Source organism: Vulpes vulpes, chromosome 3 (assembly GCF_048418805.1).
Source record: "Vulpes vulpes isolate BD-2025 chromosome 3, VulVul3, whole genome shotgun sequence".
NCBI lineage: Eukaryota > Metazoa > Chordata > Mammalia > Carnivora > Canidae > Vulpes > Vulpes vulpes.
In genome coordinates this window covers 63,327,688-63,343,279 of record NC_132782.1, presented here as the reverse complement: position 1 = coordinate 63,343,279, position 15,592 = coordinate 63,327,688, and positions in this window count along the sequence as shown.

Here is a 15,592-nt window from a genome sequence, read left to right as displayed (position 1 = left end):
TTTACGTATTCATAATTTAGAGCCAGGCAGTGGCAGGCCACTTGCTGTCACAATGACAGACTATAAATAGCAGCGGAGCCTCCCTGCTTCCCTGGGCAGCAGAGAGAGGGCACGGGAGCCACAGCCTGTTCTGCGCTCCGGGCCCTGTGCTCCAGGCCTGGCTGCCACCCACTGCACCTGCAAGGAGGCCCGTCTTCAAAGCACTGAGACACAGGAGGATTCTGGAGGAATGTCAGGCCTCCAGGAAGGACAAAGACTCAGATGCCTGTGTGAACCCTGCTTATCACCCTCTGACATGTCCGAGACCCCAAGGAATGGCCTGCAAAAGTCGGCACCCTCCTTCTCCCTCCCTGCAGGGTGACCTCCGGGCTCTCACCACATCAGAGCAGAGTGTCCCATGTGAGTGCTTCTCAGCTGTGAGGAAGGGCCAGGGCGTGTGCGTGTATGTTTAATGCCCAACTGTTGTGCACACACACTTTTATAAAATATGAGAAAAGTTAATTCCTGGTAAAAAGGACATGTTAAAGCCATGACATCCCATGCTCACGTTTATATTGGAATTAGATCCAGCAGATGTTAAATCACTCTGTCCAGTTGTTAGGAACCACTTTCCAAGTGCTGCCCTGGATGTCTCTGCTCAGCTTCTTAGGAGCTGGTAAGAGCTCACCAAATAGTTTATCCCTCCCTTGTTGACGTGAATATACATAAGTAAGAGTGGCATCCGCATCTATTCATCTAGAAAAGACAAACAAAAACCAAGATCCTGGCAGAAAACAATATAATCATAAATCCTGCAATTCACCAAGGCTGTCATATGTCTGTGCTCAGCCAGAGGTCCTCTTTAATCTATGTAGACTAGGGGAGAAGGTTTTATAATTATTGCAGAATGGCAGACACCAAAACGAAGACACAGAGGAGTGCCCGTCCCGGGCGAGTCCATGGTAGGTGGCAGAGGCGTCCTGAGCCCTGGCCGGGCCGCTCTCAGGGGGAGCAGGGGTCACAGGAGGCCCCATCCTGGATACCAGACCCTACGGGTTGTCACCTGCCCAGAGACAGCTCCTCATTGCCTCTCTCCTACCCCTGTGGTGGGGTGAACAGGTTTACCTTGGTTTTAATAAACGAAAGTTCTTCTAATATTTTCCTTTTTTTTTTTATTTTTCAGAAAAATAAAGTTAGATTTATAGATATGACTGTTTTTATTTTTTTAAACAGCGAAGTAAATATGGATTGAATGCAGAAGAGAGATTTATAACTATCCCTATTCCAGGGAAAATTAGATATTTGGGCATTAAAATAGAGAGAAAATTTAAATTTAATTCTAGCTCTTTGAAGAATTTAATTGTATTTTAATTTTAAAATATTAAATTAAAATGTTATCACACATTGATATAACATCTTTCTTCAAAGGAATTCCATGTGTTCGTTGAAGAGGGGGAAAAGGCTTTGTTAGCATCCCAGGGCCAAGTTTTGGTGAGAACCTTGCAGATGTATTATTTCACGTAGTCATTAGCATAAAGGGCATGGCTTGGGACACGGACTATTTTAAAGCATTATTTATGTTGCTCTCTTTCTAACAGGACTTTGCAAATATTTATGAAACTCCCACATCAGTGCTCTTCCTTTTATCTTTTTGTTCGCCCAGCCCTGTTACAGCCTAATTGAAATACAATAATTATAAATGGGCTTAGTTCCTCGATTTAATTTCCTTGCAAGCAGTGTCATTTATTTTTCTTTGGCTTTGTTAACATGCCTTAATTAAAAGATTTAACAAAGCTAAGGAAACCAAGTGCCATTGGGGGCATCGCACCCTGGGCTCCATCTGCAAGACAGCCTGGTGGCTGCAAATGCGTCCCGAAGAACAGGGGTAGGTCCTCCTCTGTTACAGAGGGGAGGCCAGCCACTGCCTTCCCAGGCGTGCAAAGCCAGGATTAGTCGCAAAGGCACGGGCGGCACGGGGTTCTATAATCGGCGCCCGTGGCTCGCATGGCCATGTCTGCACTGCGCGGCCTCGGGCAGATGGTTAGTTCAACCGAGTCCCTGTTGCCTTGTCCTTTGAACGGGGCAAAGACACCCACTCTGCAGGGCCAGCGTGACTGATGAACATGCTACTCTGGCAAAACCATCGCTCAACAGAACTATCAGGCCCAAGGTGGGTCCTCTGCCAGCCAATGGGCTACCCAAAAGCATATTAGTTTTTGGACAAAAAACTAATTTTAAAGAATTAAACAGCACGTGAATAAATATAATGGCAATAAAGCATTCTAAGAAAATATATTTCTACATCTCTTGAAAACGTTGGTCATCAGCGGATCCTAGAAACAGCTTTAGATGGATTTGTAAGATACCTGGTCTGCACACAAACTACTTTGCACAAGTTCTTGGCAGCCAGGTTCACAGCTGGATCTGCTTTATCAGGCTTTCAAGTCAGTTTAGAGACTTCCTCATCCCTGAAGAAGAAGCAACACAGGCCACCACATGGAAAACGACTCTGACGTCTGGGGAAATTGTGGGCTCTGTCACCAACCAGGTACATGAATGTGAAGAGCTGGTTCACTGGTATGGGCGGTGGCCTTCTCCCCTGTGACTCAGGCTGGTGGGACTGGGTGGTCCTGACCGCGTCTTCCCAGCACATAAAGACATGGCTTGGCTTACTGCTGTAGCACAAGGACGAGACCCCTGGGTTCAATGTCCCACAACCACAGGGTTCCTGTGACTAGGTGATGCCTGGGTTCCTGGGTTATCAGAGCAAACAGGAGCCAAAAACGTGCTAGTAAGAGAAAAGTGCTGGGTTTCAGCCTTGAATGTGTACCAAATGCTTTTAAAAATCCATGAATGAGGGGATCCCTGGGTGGCGCAGCGGTTTGGCGCCTGCCTTTGGCCCAGGGCGCGATCCTGGAGACCGGGGATCGAATCCCACGTCGGGCTCCCGGTTCATGGAGCCTGCTTCTCCCTCTGCCTATGTCTCTGCCTCTCTCTCTCTCTCACTGTGTGCCTATCATAAATAAATAAAATTAAAAAAAAAAAAAATCCATGAATGTGCTCAAGGCCAAGAACAGTGAGAAAAAGAAACAAAAATATAAGACATAATCTTTGTTTTCAAAGTGTCTTTTCTCCAGTTCAGGAAAAATATCAAACTAAATGTTAGTAAATGCAAATGCTGACTTGCAGATGCAGTGTAGGTGTATGGTTTGTTTGCCAGTGGTGCACTGGGGGTTAGCAATCTGGACACACAGCGGCTTTGCTGTGGCTGCTTGCACCCTGACTGACCTCAGGCAGGCCCTTTATCTGCTCTCATCTCAACTACATCACTTTAAAATGGAATAATAATTGTGTTGTACTATTTTGAGGGCTGAACAAAATAATGTGCATAAATGTGTTTTGACAGCTTATATTTTGACATAAGATATTATGTAAATGCTGGTCTTTTTGTTAGTTTTTTATTTCAAATTGTAAATTATTTTTTTTTTTGATTGAGGAACATTTCTTGGTGAGAGTTGAGCTTGAATTGAGCTCTGGAGGATGACTTAGGTCAGGAAAGTAGAGATGAGTCAAAGGTATAATGTACCTGGGACTTTTGGGACTCGTGTAGGCACCTGCTTGTCTAGAGCAGACTTTGTATGTTGAGAGAAGTGTAAGTGGCAGGTGTGAAAGGCAAACAAGAAAAGGCAGTGCTCAGGACTACTCATGCTTCATTAATGGACTCAGGTAAATTCAGATCCTTCCACTGCTTTAGGGACAATTCGCAACTATACATCACATTCAGAATGAAAAAGATCATGGTTTTAGAAAGAGGATCGTTTTGTGATGATTACAATGATAAAAAGTGGCAGAGAAGTGTCTCTGTAGATCATGAAATGCCACAAGATCTTGAAATGGTGACACAGGGAGACTCGCGTGCTGGCTCTCTCTCCACCATCACCCATACAACAGCAGGTTTGAAGGGAGACATGGACTTTATTATTTTAAATAGTAGACATAGGCAATCAATGTCTTCCACCATTTCACCTTCTGCGAGTCAGAAATCAGGGAATACGGTGCTGCTGCAGAGTAAATAATACAGTGCAACAAATGCTATAAAAGTAGCACTTAAAAAATTCTACCATTGAAAAAGCCATATAAAAATATGGCAAAAAGTCCAGTGCATTCAAGTGGAATAGTAATAAATACATTAAGATACTTATATACAAATAAGTCTGTATCTACTAAAATATCTATTTATTTATGTTCAAGAAGTCTAGATGAAAGTAAGAATAGGATAAAAATAGGATAAAAAATAGGAAAAATATAGGATAAAAAAAGGATAAAAACCAGAGGGAGCAAACAAAAGTAATAGAATGGTAAATGTACCTGCAACTATTCTAATATTTACATTAATATTTACATTCATATAAGTGGTCTCAAAGGCAGAAATGATTAAATTGCATTTAATTGAAAAGAAAACCCCTCAGCTATATGATATCTCAAGAAATCTGCTTTAGTCATAAAACACATACAGGCTTAAAGTAAAAATAGTTTTTTTAAAAAAATCTATTTAAACAGCAAGAAAAGAAATCTTGAGTAGCTGTATCAATACCAATGTACACTGGTAACAAGGAATTTTACCAAAAAGATACCAAATGATGGTTCAAAGGCCAATCCACTGAGAAGACTTAACAATTCTATATGTGTTTGCACCAACGATGGAGTTTCAAAACTTATAAAGTCTGATAGAATTGCAGAAAGCAATAGACAAATCCACAGTTATGATTGGAGACTTCAACACTCCCCTCTCAGCAAATAGACAGAACTAATCCGTAAGAGAGAGATGTAAATCAGGAAATATGCAGATGAGTTGAATAACATTGTCAACAGCTTGACCTAACTGACATTTGTAAAATCCTTCACCCCCAAACAGCTGGATACGTGTTCTTGCCAAGTGTGCATGGAATCCAATATAGACTATATTCTGGGCTAAGCAACAAACCTTAACAAATATATAAAAACATCTCTAAATTATACATACATGTCTTGGTCACAATGGAATTAAGTTAGCAATAAATAACAAAGTTACTAGAAAAATACCCTAAATATTTGGTAAACAAAGGGCTTCTAAATAAAAATCATGAGTCAAAGAAAATCACAAGATTGGAAAAATATTTTTAATGCAATGAAATGAAAAAAAAATCACATATGATGCAGCTAACCATGTCCTTAAAATAAAGTTTATGGCATTAAGATGCTTGTCATCAAAATGAATAAAGATTTCAAGTGCATGACCTAAGCTACTTTTATAAGAAATAGAAAGAACAGGATAAATTAAAACCAAAGCAAACAGAGGGAAGATAATAACTAGAAGACCAGATATGGATGGAATTTAAAACATAAAAAATAATAGAAGGACAATGGTTCTTGAAGAAAGTCCATGAAATTGATATGTTCCTCTGGTGTCAAGAGAAAACACAAGTTACCTGCATATAAAAAAGGGCAAAATTACTTCAGATCCTACCCAAATTCAAGTACAAAAAGGAAATATGACAATGTGCCCTTAAATGTAGACAGTTTAGATAAATGAAAGAGATCCATTCCTTTTTTTTTTTAAACTCTGTGAGGTTTTTTTTTTTAATTTTTTATTTATTTATGATAGTCACAGAGAGAGAGAGCGAGAGGCAGAGACACAGGTGGAGGGAGAAGCAGGCTCCATGCACCGGGAGCCCGATGTGGGATTCGATCCCGGGTCTCCAGGATCGCGCCCTGGGCCAAAGGCACGCGCCGAACCGCTGCGCCACCCAGGGATCCCAAGAGATCCATTCCTTGAAAGATATAAACTATAAAAACCCATCAAGAAAAAGGTTGAGAAGAATAATCACATTCTGCTGAAGAAACTGTCTTCTAGTTAAAAACCCTCCCACAAAGGAAACTCCAGGCCCCCATTAAACCAAACATCTGAGGAGAGAAAAATAACTCTTCTAGAAAATCGACCGGGAAGGATCACTTCCCACGTCATCCCATGTGATTGGTGTTCCCTCCCCTGATACCAAAACCAGAGAAAGGCGTTATGAGAAAACTGTAGGTCAGCATTGCTCAAAGACACAAAAATCCTCCACGAGGTTTCAGCAAAGCCAATCTGGCCATACAGAAAGAGAAGAATGAAACACCCAAGTGGGGTTTATCTCAGGAATACAACATTCAAAATGCAATTCAGGTAATTCACTGTATTAACAAATTTAAGAAGAAAAAAACATTTTAGTGAATACAGAAAGAAAGCATTTGACAAAATTCAGTATCTCTTCCTGTTAAAATCTTGCAGCAAATTTCTTAATCTTATAAATTTCTTACCCTGTAATGTATCTTATTAGCAGCATCTGTAAAAAGCCTACAGCTAATATCCTACTTCCTGGTGAAAAACCAGAAGCTTTCTCTCCCAGGCTGGGAACAAGGCAAGAATGTCCACGGTCCTTGACTCCTATTCAACATTGTACTGGAGATCCTAGGAAGTTCAAAAGGTTCCAAAGAGAAACTTTGAAATGAAGGAATAAATTCACTCTATTCCCAGATGAAGGAAAACAAAAGATCCTGTGGGTCAGGAGAGAGGCTCCGGCTTTGGGGAGGAGGAGTAGCTGAGATGGAGGTTGGAGACTGGGTTGAGGTTTGTCATCAGGCAGGGGAGAAGACCCCTTCAGGGAGGCCTGCAGAGCACAGAGACCTCCTGACATGTTCTTGGATCCCCCGTGATCACTGGGAGTTAGGTCTGCAGTTCCTACACAAGAGGGGGTAGAGAGGAAGAGGAGCCATATCTGGCAAGGCTGTGCCTACACGACACTGCCGGGCTTTGAACCATCTTCCTTAGGCTCAAGGCCATGGGTGGGGTGGGGCCAGATGCACGGGGAGGGTGATAGGGGGTGAGCAGCATATGGTCCCGATTCTCTTGCCCTTCAGGATATATCCCTCATGTTAAAGATTTGAATTTATTTCTAATTTTCAAAAAGCAAGGCTTTTGACACAATGTTGCTACCATGACGTGATTTAGCAGACATGGAATCCTCCATTTGCATCTCTGCATAGAAGCAGGCGATTCCAGGAGCCATGGTCTTCCCTCCATGGGTGACACCCACCACCCTGCCCTGTGGAAGTTTGCCCTGGGTGTGAGGTGTGGGTAGGCTGGGGAGGAGACAGTGGAGAGGAGGAAGCAGGCCAGACAGACACTGGGGCGTTGGTTTTCCTCGCTGGTGCGGCCTAGGGAGGAGGGACATGCCGCTCCTGGGTGCAGGGGTGGGTCTGAAGGTTGTTGGCTGCACGGAGGATTGTGACTTGACCATCACCATCGTGACTGCCCTCTTGCCTTCTAACCTGTTAATGTTTTTAACAGATGCATTCATCGTTAACATTAAGGAACTGACCATTGTGGTCTTTCAGACACAGCACAGCTGTCAGAGTGCGGACTGACTACATTTGTAGGGTAGAGGCAGGCTTATTGGATCGTTCTCTAGAGGCCATCATTCCGTTTGATGATAAAGAAGTGGTCGGAAGTAGAGAGATGCTACATCTTGCCCTAAATGGATATCTGGCATTTCTGTCCTGGCTTTTGAACACAGAAACATTTTTCACCCTCTTGTAAATAATAACCGATGGAGGACTCACTCTGAGCCAAGCAATTTTCTAGGCGTGTTATATATTTTAACTCTTGCAGAGTTCACAGTTTCTATGCCATTATTCCCATTTTCTCAATGAAGAAATGAGGTCCCGAAAGTTCGAGTAACCTCCAGAAGACCGAGGAGGCACACAGCAGAGTGGGGGTTGAATCACGGGGTCTGAATCCTGAACTTGGTCTCCTGACCCCCACATGCAGAATGTTTGGATGCAATATTCTTGGAGAGCATACTTTATAGAGCCTGGTCAGCAAGCCAAGGTAACTCCTTGATCTAACTGTCATTAAACTCAACTTTAAAATGTTATTTTCTTGAAATAATTTTCATTAGGATAAATTATTTTCTGTATAAAAGTAAAAAAGAATTAATGATTTGCTTCAGTTTTCTTCTGTGGTCATTTGTTTTAACAAGTTTGATTTTTTAATCTGGAATGAGTTTTGTTGTTACAAATATCATCATGAAACTTTGAGTATTTGGCCAGTATTTGATCAATGATGCATTTTTTTGGTCATCATTAGACTAGTCTTTATTGGTTAGTCGTATCTTGAATATTTAACAAGATTTGCCTGATTTCTTGGGAGCAAGTCCTCTCACCTATCTCAGAATCTCATCCCAGAGGTTTGGAAAAAAGAGTACGGATGTGAAGGCAACAATGCCGTGTCTATACAAGGTTAATATACAAGAATCAATAAACCGTGCTGGATCTCCACCTTCAGAAAAAAGTCTAGACCAAGACCACACAACTTCCACAAGAATTAACTCAAAACAGATAATAGAACTAAGCGTGAAATGTGCATCTGTGAAACTTCCTGAAGGCTATACATTAAGCAGAGGTGTGACTGAACTTGTGAACTGAATTTGTAGGGTAGAGGCAGGCTTATTGGATCGTTCTGTAGAGGCCATCATTCTGTTTGTGTGACTGAACCAAGCTTGTTCCTCTGCTTGAAAGTGTGTCTCACTCAAGAGACACAGTTTGATTGGGAAGGAATTTTATTCCCCCATGGGTAGAAGACCAACTCCTGTCCAAAAGCCAGCCCTGCAGTTTCTACCTGGCCCCTGGGTTCTCAAAGGGGTTGAGGGTGTTTAATCAGCAAAGGGGGTGCAGCGACCTGCAACATGCCTTGATCCCATGCCCACTCAATGACGCCAGCTACGGACCTTATCTCAGTGCTCGGGGGGTGGAGTGAAGGGATTGCCTTTTGTTTCGTGAGGTGTAGGAGTGCTCTGTTCTTTCTGCAAAGGAGGACAAGGACAAGGTCTACAGACCCACAAAGGGAGGTGAGTAAAATCATGTGTGACACCTGAAAAAAGAAAAACATTTCTTCCCCTAAAAAAAAAAAAAAAAAAAAAAAAAGTGAGGCAAATCAGAAAGCCAAGGCATCTTCGAACAAACTCGCTGACACCTGTGGCCTGGGAACCTTCTGGTCTGCCCTCAAGGCTGATGGTCTGCAGATATCAAAGAAAGTAAATTAGTTCTCTTACAGATCAGGGGCTTTGGGTCAGCAAGCCAGGAGTGTGTGGACTTGAAGCAAGGTAAACCTTACGATGGGCTGGAATGCGGCCACATCTGGGTGTGGGGATGGCTTTCTAACCACAGCATCGAGGTCATGATCTGTGAAAGAAGTGAGAGATGAGTTGCACCCCATTACCATCAGGAGTTTCTGCTCTGAGAACGACCATGTCAAGAAAATGAAGATACAAGGCACAGAGTAGGAGAAAATATTTGCAAAAACACATCTGACAAAGGACTGTCACTCAAAACATACAAAGATGTCTCACAATTCAACAGTAGGAACACAAACAACTTGATCAGAAAATGAGCCAAAGATCTTAACAGACATTTCACCAATGAAGACATGCAGATGGCAACAAAACATATGGAAGGGCGCTCCACATTGTACACAGTCAGGAAATGAGAATTAAAACAGCAAGATGCCACTGCATACCTGTTTGCATGGTCAAAGTCCAAAACGGAGACTAAGCACCGGTGAGGGTGTGTGTGGGGCTACAGGAGATCTCACTCCTTCTTCCAAAGGGGGAAGCCCCTGTGGAGAAGAGTTTGACGCTGCCTTACAAAGATGAACTCTTGCTATAAGATCCAGGGAGTGTATTCCCAAAGGAGTTGAAAATGTGTCTGCACCAAATTCTGTGCATGGATGTCTACAGTGGCTTTATCCATCACTATCAAAACTTGGAAGAAACCAAGATGCCCTTCGGTACAAAAATGGTTAAATATGGTATGATGCATCTGGACAATATAGCATTATTATGAGCTATTAAAAAAAAAGAGCTGTCAAGCCATGGAAAGACATGAAGGAGCCTTCAATGCATATGACCAACTGAAAGAAGCCAATCTGAAAAAGCTACCTTTTGTGTGAATCCAATTATATGACATTCTGGAAAAGGCAAAACTATGGAGACAGTAGAAAGATGAGTAATTGCCAGTGATCGGGGGGGGGGGGGGGGGGGGCGGAGGCACCGGGGATTTCATGCAGAGTAGCTTCCCCTGAAAGATGCAGTAATGGTGGAGGCATCCCCTATACATTTCTGCAAACCTATAAAGGGTACAACTCCAAGAGTGACCCTAAAGTGGACTATGGAATCTGGGTGGTGATGATGCATCCATGCAGGTCCATTGATTGCAACCAATGTACCACTCTGGTCAAGGTGCGTGTAGCAAGGGAGGCTGTGCTTGTGTGGGGCTAGGAGGTAGATGGGAATGCCCTCAGAAAATAAACATAAAAAAAATCCAAAAAAAAAAAAAAAAAAGATTGCAGTATCATTGTCAAATGCTGTTCTGGTCCTAAACCTTTGTATAGATTGTTCTATTAGGTATGCTGGTTTCTTTCTTACGGTACCCCTCTGGTCTATCAAATGACCAAGGTTGTCTAGCGTACTTTCAAAGTGCACGCTGTGGAATGAGAAGTCTTACAAATCACATACAAGGTTTAGGGGAAAGCCTTGCTTGGAGAACCCTAGAAACCAACCAAGTATCTAACACACTGTAGACACACACATCTGAAATGCTCAGAGCCCCAGAACCGCCAGGGACCAGCGCTGTGTGTGTGCCTGTGTGTGGGTGTGTGTGAGCTCATTCGCCTGCACACCCGCCCACTTCTCTCCCTTCTACATACATTTGCTTCATTCGAATTCACATATGAGAAATACTTGAGTTGTAAATTATAGAAGGTTTATATGTGTCTTAGCGATCATTGACAATGAGGTGGTTCTGGGTCAAAATAAGGGTCTGTCCACGATCTCGATTCATAAATTGTCCCTCGTCAAAGTCAGTGCTTACTAACATGCAATAGCTTTTTCTGCTCACAAGGAGCTTTTGAAAACATGTTTTGGGTTCCTGACCTTTCCAGAAAAGGCAGCAATTGTATCAAGACACTCAGGACAGATTTTTCAGTGTGTTTCGGGTTTGTGATTACATCTTAAAAGGACCTGTCCTCAGCTTGCAAGGACAGAGGCTGTAACTTGGTAGGTAGAGCATGTGGAAACCCCCAGGACGGAAGTGCCCAGAAGGCTCCCTGCCCAGCCCCAGGCAAACAGGTGGGTCCTGGTGGGGCTGGCACTCCCACTCTGTCCCCCATGGGCTGGAGAACCAGAGGTCCTGGGGGGGTGCTGGTGGCCGCCTAGGCACCACTCTGTCCTTCCTCCTGTGCCCCATCTGTCTCATGACACATAGGTGCAAGAAGGCCCACTTTGCTTTATTTATTTGGAAAAAAATCGACTCTTGGTGAGAGAATCCATGCCAGCCACATAATGAAGCTTCTCTCCTTTGCACTACTCGTGCACCTTGGAGACGGGGTCTTCATGGCTCAGAAACTACTGGGGGAAGCGCATCTGGATTTTAGCTGCACAAGCCAAGTCCCGATGCCCCGCCCCGAGCCAAGCGTCCACTCCTCACGGTTCCCCTTCCTCCATGTGTGGCCAGCCCACCAGGATGGCCACGGCATCTCAAAGCCGGGGGACGGCCCTACCGAGTCCCGGCTGTGCAGGTGCTGTGGGGAGTGGGCGCAGGCTCTGCCTTGGGAGAGAGCCAACCATCTCCTCCCCCAGGCCCGCAGTCCCAACCCTTTCCCTACGAGTGTGCTTCTGCTCATGGAACACCACATCTTCCAGCTCATTTGTCTCCCTGAGACCTGGCTTCGAATCCATGCCCGCGTCCACCCTCTGCTGGAGCCAGGGAGCCCCTACTGGGCAGTGGAACCCCAGAGGAGCTGCAGGAAACCCAAAGCCATGAGACAGAACAACAGCCACCAAAGTGGCTGCGCCGAGACAGAACACAGATGGCTTTGAGATGTGAACTTCTGTGGCTTGACTGGTGGCCCCACGGGGAGCCTAGGAGACGGGGCCTGGGCGTGTGCAACCTCACCTCGTGGTCACACGCAGGCTGTAGACAGCAGCCCAAGGGTTGGGCCATGAGACCGAGGACAGCAGGCTCACAGACGCAGGGCGGGGAGTGGCCCTGCAAGGACAGAACCCAGGGACAATGCAAGAGCCTCCTCTGTAGCCCTCAGGAGGTGAAGCTTTTATGCCAGAGCCAAGGGTGGCATGAGTATACCTACCGGCATTGCAAAATTCCTTTTGGACGACTTTAAAAAAATGAGTTAAAAAAAAAAAAAAGGAGACTAATACAAACAGGCACTATCCCTGATTTAGAAATGTGATTTGTGTCTTTAGCCTCCACGAATCCCCTACAAAGCACATTGTTATATCCCTGGAGTGTTTGAAATCCCTCAGTCCGGGAGCAGTCTGGGCTCTGGTAGCTGGAGAAGCCATGGCTCTGAAGCTATGTGTGCAGGTCCATGGCCTTCAACGGAAGCAGCCGAACTCAAAGTTAAATCTCTGATTATTAGTTAAGTCCCAGCAATTCCCACTGAAGCCGTCAGGTGGTTCTTTTCGTTCTATAAAACAGTAAGCAGTATTCTGGGGGCCTATGCCAGTCTTTGTTTAAATCCCAAGCTGAGGGGATCCCTGGGTGGCGCAGCGGTTTAGCACCTGCCTGTGGCCTAGAGAGTGATCCTGGAGACCCGGGATCGAGTCCTGCATCGTGCTCCCGGCATGGAGCCTGCTTCTCTCTCTGCCTGTGTCTCTGCCTCTCTCTCTCACTATGTCTATCATGAATAAATAAATAAAATCTTAAAAAAAATTTGTTTAAATTCCAAGCTGAATAGGATTCCATCGTAAAAGCCATAAAAGGAACCAGGAAACCAGGCCATCAAGAAAATCAAGTCCTGGAGAAAATACAAGTATTTCCACATTAACAGAAGAGGAGGGAAGAGTATCCAGAAATTAATGATAGACGTCATTGCAAAATGGTTCACCTGCTTTGTAAGGTATGAAAAATGCCTTGAAGGAGAAGGAGGAGGAGAAGGAGAAGGGGAAAGGAATCGTCAACGTGGCCGCAAGCTGGGAGATGAGCCAGAACAAAGGTGAGCATTTGTGCGTTGTAGACACGGTGTAGACACTGCCCTGACCTGACGCCCAGGCAGTGCAGCTCAGGGCCGCTCCTGAGGTAGGGGGTGGGGGTGCTGAGGACTGAGAATTCTCTGTGCCCTGTCAGTGAGAAGGGCGCCCTCGGAGAGACCGGTCCTGGTGGCGGTGCTCACCTGCAGTGGGAGAGCGAGATCCAGGCCCCCTGCACCTGCTGGGGGGCACCGGCTCCCGGTACATTTGGAACAGAAACTTCTATGCCCTGGTCCCACACCTGCACCCTGTGCTGCCAGGTAGACAGAGGAGGAGGCTGTCCCGGGTGAATGAGGACTCGTTTCTTAATCCTTGGATTTTCATGGAAATCCTCAGATGCTCCTTGAGGGCCAGCTCCGGCCACCACGTCCTGCTAGAGGGGCGTCAGGAGGAGCAGCGGGCCTGCTCCCCACAAAGGAGAATGCATCTCCCACAAGGGACTGTCCTTCACGCCCACCTCACACTTTTTCTGCATTTTTGTTAGAATACCCACTTGTTTATATACACTTAGGATCATCACTGAGCCAGAGAATAATTTTAAACAAAGCTATATTGGACCCCAAGAAGACTGAATTGTATGTGTCCAGGAAATCCCAAAGTTCATGAGCCATTAGTTGACCAAAAAAAGGTCACTAGTCTATGACAGAGTGAAAAATATCAACCCCCAGGGCTGCTGAGAGCGTTTCCCCGAAGCTGCGTGCCTTCGAGGCTTGACCACTGGTGTCCTCAGGAAGTCACGTTCATGGATGTGTCTTCCTTTCCTCCCCAGGCAGCCAGAGCCGAAGTCCTTCACCAGCCCCACTCGCTTCACATCACCTCTGGTCAGCAAGACCCACCTCTGTGAGTGTCAGGCACCACTAGAGGTGCGTCACCTGCGGGCTGGGCGCCAAGGCGTCCCACGGATTATGCATCTGTCGCCAGTATATGGAACTGCTCGTCTGGTTCATAGAGGGCCCTCCTTGTACTGAACAGAATGGGAATGACAGCAAGTTAAAAAGGAAAGAGTCTTGCAAATCTAGAAAAATGAACACCTGTCTACCAGGAAAGAAGTTGGGAATTTGATCCAACTGCCTTCTGCAGAGATTTAGAAACCTTGCCTCCTTGTCGTGTTTGCACATTTTCATCTGTGAGGGGACGGTCAATGAGCCAGAAACGGGTCCTTCGGCTTCCAGGGCAGCCTTGGTGCCCTGAGGAACAGTGACCGCCATCCTGCATCCCAAGCATCAGGCTGGGGTTGCCCACCTGAGGTCTGTGTGGCCGTCTGCAAGGCCCCTGGGCAGATCCACCAGGCTCAGAGGGGAGACTGAGGTGGGGTGACCGACAGACAGCAGGGTCTGGGGACTCATGGTCACACACCATCTGCTTTTGGAAGCTCTGCAGCAGGTGACACACGATGGCAGTAGTGCTCGTGCCCAGTGCACCCCTACCCCCAGCCCAGCTCTCAAGACGGGCGGCCCCCTGGGAACAGGAACCAGCAAGTTACCGTCTGTGTCTCTCCAGTTGCACCAACCCCAGGGAGCCATGCTCCACCCAGGATGGGAGTAAGGAGCAGCCCGTAAGCAGGAGGAGGCACCAGCATGCATGTCTATGCACGGGGCCACGGGCACCCTCTGCAGATGCTTGGACAGGCCACCTGACGTCCTCTGACTTCTTTCACTGTTTGGCCCAGGGGCCCCGAATATTTATAATAATCGGCTTTTGCAAACTTTATTTGAACAGATTCTGTGAACAACTAGAGCCTGCTTTCCACTGCCTTTATTTTCTACTGAGATTTTCAAATAACAATATTTAAAAAAAAAAAAAAAAAACCAACAAGTGCTTTTTTTTGTCATCAAAATGGCACAGAACCCACTACCTCGGAAGCCCGCAGGCTGCTCCTCAGTGAACCCATCCTCCTCCCTCCCCCCTCGTGAGTCCTCCTCCAGGTCCTCAGTGTCCCGGCATGTGGTCTGTCCTGGCTCAGTCACCGGGCATCTGTTCCAAGTCTTTGGCACCTGGAAACATTCCTCGGTGGTCAATCTGCAGAGGGGACATTTGACATGATGCCTCCCAGCATGACGCTTCTAAAACCCCCGTTCCCGGGGGGGGGGGCAAAAAAAATAAAAAATAAAAAATAAAACCCCCGTTCCCACCCTGCATTCACAGCTCTGCTGCAGAGGCCTGTTTCAGTTTGTGGGTTCCCTTCCCAGGAAGCGGGCATGGGATCCATTCTGCTGGGTTATAATGCAGGTGAGATTTATTTCACAACCAAAACTATCAGACTCCCTACCAGACGATTGTGAGCTCCTTGTGAACTCCACGATGGTAATGGTTTTCATTTTTCTAGGAACGCAAGCCACACAGAAGAGCTTCCTTTCACAGACACAAGCGGAAATCCATGTTAATAACCAAACATCTGCAGTCCTTGCCCTTTCCTGCAGCAGGTGCCCCGAGAACAGTGGGTCGGTCTTCGGAGGACTGGAGGTCCCTGCGTGCAGGGGCACCACACGGGT